This window comes from Notolepis coatsorum (assembly GCF_963971535.1).
Source record: "Notolepis coatsorum genome assembly, chromosome: 9".
Lineage (NCBI taxonomy): Eukaryota > Metazoa > Chordata > Actinopteri > Aulopiformes > Paralepididae > Notolepis > Notolepis coatsorum.
In genome coordinates this window covers 47,874,995-47,879,876 of record NC_140173.1, presented here as the reverse complement: position 1 = coordinate 47,879,876, position 4,882 = coordinate 47,874,995, and the positions used below count along the sequence as shown (strand labels likewise).

The 4,882-nt window shown below is 44.5% G+C and overlaps 1 pseudogene across 1 annotated transcript; it reads right to left on the bottom strand.

Annotated features, from left to right (window-relative positions):
• Positions 1-3,016: 3,016 nt before the first annotated feature.
• Positions 3,017-4,452, bottom strand: LOC311234947 (tubulin alpha-2/alpha-4 chain-like; annotated as a pseudogene). Its single transcript has 3 exons — positions 4,230-4,452; positions 3,988-4,136; positions 3,017-3,895 (listed from the first exon to the last, which is right to left on the bottom strand). The product of its transcript is annotated as a tubulin alpha-2/alpha-4 chain-like (transcript).
• Between the last annotated feature and the right edge of the window lie 430 nt (positions 4,453-4,882).

The window sequence follows — 4,882 nt, the reverse complement described above, 5'->3', positions numbered from 1 at the left end:
TCCGACGCCGCTGCAGCCCTTGACCTCACCTTGTGGTGAAAGCTTGGGAAGGAGGAGAGCAGGTGACCACACACCTGCTTATGAAGGTAAGCTAACGAGGGGTGTGGTCAGACGAATACTGGGATAAAGGTACATTGTGGAATTTTATTCAGTGCGCATGCACATATGCGAGGATAGTGCATGAGTGACACCGAGCGTCACCACTATTAACAGAACTTGGTTATAGTCATAACCTAACGTTTTTGAGGATTTGTACTTTACTCTAGTATTATTAGGTTTGTATACTTGTACTTTTACTCGATTACATTTCAGAGAAAAAAAAACATACTTTTTACTCCTTACAAAATGCAGACCTACAAAGTACAAATCTCGCAGGTCCAACCATTTGTTTCTCTGGCCGAACTAACGTTAACGTTATTAATCCTGCAGCAGCATTTTATTTAAAAACAGCCAATCAAATCCCCATCAATGGAAAATGAACCCGCCCATACCCATGCTGATTGGTCCAATTGTGCAAGACTAGAAAGTGGGGATCTTTGATTAAACACCTGATATCAGAAGAATACAGTCAGAAAAAACGTTTTTACTTAAACTTTTTAGTACTTAAGTACATTTAAAAGTATAAACTTTTTTACTTTTACTCAAGTGTGTTTTTAGCCAGATACTCTGACTTACTTGAGTACGATTTTGAGACGGTACCCATACTTTTCACTTAAGTATAATTTCTCTGTACATTTTACACCCCTGGCAATAACCATAGGGGGCCTTAAGCTATGTTTCAAATGAAACGGGCCCCACTCGTTAGCAGGGCCCCGTATTGACAGAGCAAACACACCCTGGATTGATAAAGCAAATGCATGCACTGTGCCAATGTGGATAACCGATGCATGGTGGAAACACTTACGTGTTAAAAACATAATATTTTCCTATTGTGCTTCTTGGTGAGGTAGATTATAATGCATCATATCTTCAGAAACCTCAGCATTTGCTGTTTCATTCTGTATATGCCTCAGACCTACTCCTATCCAAGCTCCGGGAGGGTCATCAAAGAGAAGTCGCCTATTCTCAGTCCTTGCCCCACAATGGTGGAATGAACTACCCACCCGTTAGGACAGCCAAAACCCGTCCAATCTTTCGCCGTCGACTAAAGATGCACTTCTTCAACCATTATCTGAACAAAAAGATCTAACCCGGTCCCTAACTAACCTTACTGTCATGCACTTGTCCTAATAAACTAACCTACGCTGTAACACGCAACACTTTGATGGACATTGTTACTCAGCTGATAGAGTTGTACCCTTCCTGATGACTTGTCATACAGAACTTGTAAGTCGCTTTGGATAAAAGCGTCAGCTAAATGACTAAATGTAAATGTATATGACATGTCACTGTATAGCATTATGTACGGTTTGTGTTGAAAAGTAAGCAGAGCTGTTTCTTGTGTTTGCAGAACAAGTCAGAGAGAGCGAATTTAGAGAAGCTTGTTTCAGTTTATGTCCAAGGCCCGCTTTACATTGTCCTGTAATTGTACATGGGGGGGGGGGGGGTGTTGTTAATTTAGGATAAGGGCCCCCTATTTGACCTTGAAACGGGCCTCCTATGGCAACAACTCAAGTAATAACACAATAACAATAGCTCAAGTGCAATTTCAAGTGCTCGTATTATGCTGTATAGTCTATATATTATGCCATGTAGTCTGTATGATTCAAGTGCAATCTTTAATCCGCTCAGTGCATTTTCACCACAGCTACAGTAATGCTGTATAGTCCATGCCTGTGAATCGTCTTGTCAAAATGTTGAGTTGTTGTGTGAACCTGCACTGATGGCCACAGCCAATTCTGGCGTGTTTACATATGTTGTGTACGTTGAAGAATAAATGTGATTCTGATTCCATTCATATTAATATCAACATGGAGAGACACCTGCCAAACCAGACAATTCCTGGTCTGGGAATAGCACCACGACCGCAGCAGACTGCAGAGTGGCTCCATCAGCCAAACGCATAATTGGAGGTGGGCTTCCCGCTCTCCAGGACATTTACACTTTGCAGAGGCCGGTACAGAGAGACTCAAAGGGAGCTTCTATCCCCAGGCCATCAGGATGCTCAATGACTCTATGCATTAACACTAACCCATCCATTCTACATTCATTGCACACACTCACTTTAAACAAACACTCACCCTTAACACCCAATTTAGACACTGTAAACACTACACCGTATTTGATCTATTTATTACAAAATTATTTGCATTACATCCATACCTAATCTTTGCATTTTGCTTCTTAGCATTTTTGTACCTCATTGTCTGCATTTTACTTCATTGTACTTTAGTTTGTATATTTAGGTTGTACTTTTTGTAGATTGTATATTTGTATAGTGTTGGGACTTTATTCTTTTAACTTTTTTACTGTATGAAGCACATTCTCAGGGGCTCATACAGAACCAAGCATTTCACTGTAATGTACATTGCCACTAGGGGGCATAGTGGTTCAATTTGAGTGAATTACTCTACTTCCAATATCTCAAAACCAAAAACACCAGTGTAAGTACTTTTTGTATGTATAGAAAGGACTCTCTGCTTGTTACAAATGTTTCTTTTATTTTTTTTAAACAAAGTGAACTCTTCCTTTAAGATTGAGAAAGCATTTGCAGTAGCTATAGCTTGTTGTGGTCAGAACCGGCTATAATGGGCCAGCTAGCATTATCTCAAGCCCGCCCTCTTTTCTTGATCCTCCAATCACAACTGTTGTATTGCAGTTCAATACATATCGTTTGTGGCTTCAAGAAAAGAGGGCCAGGCTTGAGATAGGTAAATTGGACCCAGACGTGTCTCAAATCCAATGGAAACTCAAACTGTGTATATGGTTATTATCTAAGACATAAGTCACGTTATGTTGTTTTGGCTCATGTGAAAATCTCTTACAACAACACTACTGGGTGGGCTCCCTAATGCTTCCAGTTTTCGGAAAACATTGCAACTTAGAAAGGTTGGCTTGGGAGCCATCACGTCGCTGTCTAATACTCTTCTCCCTCACCATCCTCCCCTTCCACGCTGTCGACTCCCACCTCTTCATAATCCTTCTCCAGAGCTGCAATGTCCTCTCTGGCCTCAGAGAACTCTCCCTCCTCCATGCCCTCACCTACATACCAGTGGACGAAGGCCCTCTTGGCGTACATGAGGTCAAACTTGTGGTCAAGCCGAGCCCAGGCTTCAGCAATAGCTGTGGTGTTGCTCAACATGCACACAGCCCTCTGGACCTTGGCCAGGTCTCCACCAGGGACTACGTGGGGGGCTGGTAGTTGATGCCCACCTTGAAACCAGTAGGGCATGTACTTGCCGTGGCGGGGGTCGCATTTCACCATCTGGTTGGCCGGCTCAAAGCAGGCGTTGGTGAGGTCTGCGGCGGTTAACTGCTTGTGGTAAGCCTTCTCAGCTGAGATGACTGGGGCATAGCTAGCCAGAGGGAAGTGGATGCGGGGGTAGGGCACCAAGTTGGTCTGGACCTCAATCAGGTCAACGTTCAGGGCTCCGTCGAAGCGCAGCGAGGCCGTGACCGAGGAGACGATCTGGCCGACCAGCCTGTTGAGGTTGGTGTAGGTCGGCCTGTCGGTACTGTCGAGGTTCCTGCGGAAGATATCGTAGAGAGCCTCATTATCGACCATGAAGGCACAGTCGCAGTGCTCTAGGGTGGCGTGTGTGGTCAGGATGGAGTTATAAGGCTCCACCACAGCGGTGGACACCTGGGGAGCTGGGTAGATGGCAAACTCCAGCTTGGACTTCTTGCCGTAGTCAGCAGACAGGCGCTCCATCAGCAGGGAGGTGAACCCAGAGCCGGTACCACCTCCAAAGCTGTGGAAGATCAGGAAGCCCTGAAGGCCGGTGCACTGGTCAGCCTGAGGAGAAAGAGGGGAACACGGGTCAATAAAACCATTTTCACATTTAGATATATCAATTAGATATTATTCATCTCAGCTGTGGTACCCACCAGTTTGCGGCACCTGTCCATCACCAGGTCAATGATCTCTCTGCCAACGGTGTAGTGTCCACGAGCGTAGTTGTTGGCAGCATCCTCCTTGGCAGTGATCAGCTGCTCGGGGTGGAACAGCTGGCGGTAGGTTCCAGTGCGCACCTCATCTGAGGGGAAAGATCAAGTATCAAGTTAGATGAGAGCTAATGAAAGCATTGGAGTACAATACCTGTATGTTTATCACATTTTAAAAAGGAGCTTAGCGACAGTGGGCTCCAGATCTACAAACAGGGCCCGGGGGACGTGTTTGCCAGATCCAGTCACATTGAAGAAGGTGTTGTAAGAATCATCTCCTCCTCCTCCGATGGTCTTGCCGCTTGGCATCTGTCCGTCCGGCTGGATGCCATGTTCCAGGCAGTAGAGCTCCCAGCAGGCGTTGCCGACCTGGACCCCAGCCTGACCCACGTGGAGCGAGATACATTCACGCTGGAAGAAAAGGAGACATTTTAATTGTTTTGTATAACTATTGTTACAAGAACAAAAACCAAATTCCAACTGTGTCAATTTAAACCAGGTCAATTACTACCCTTTTAGGCTTTAGTAACAAACAAGTAATTACCACTCCCCCTCCTTCGTTTTGGGCTGGGTATAGAGATTCTTTTAAGATATCAAATCGAATTAGTTACCAAAGTAGTTCATCTCATCAGTGTGCCGTGAGCCAGTAAGTTTGTTTGTTCCAAGATACAACATTTCTTTGGTATAATCACAATCCAAAATTGTTACCCCCATGCCCTAAAAAAGACGTTTGTTAAAAAGGAACGGTTTAACACTGTCTGCCTCCATAACTATCTGTCAGATCAGTTAGGGGTGTAAAAAGTACCCAGAAATGTATACTTAAGTGAAAGTATGGGTA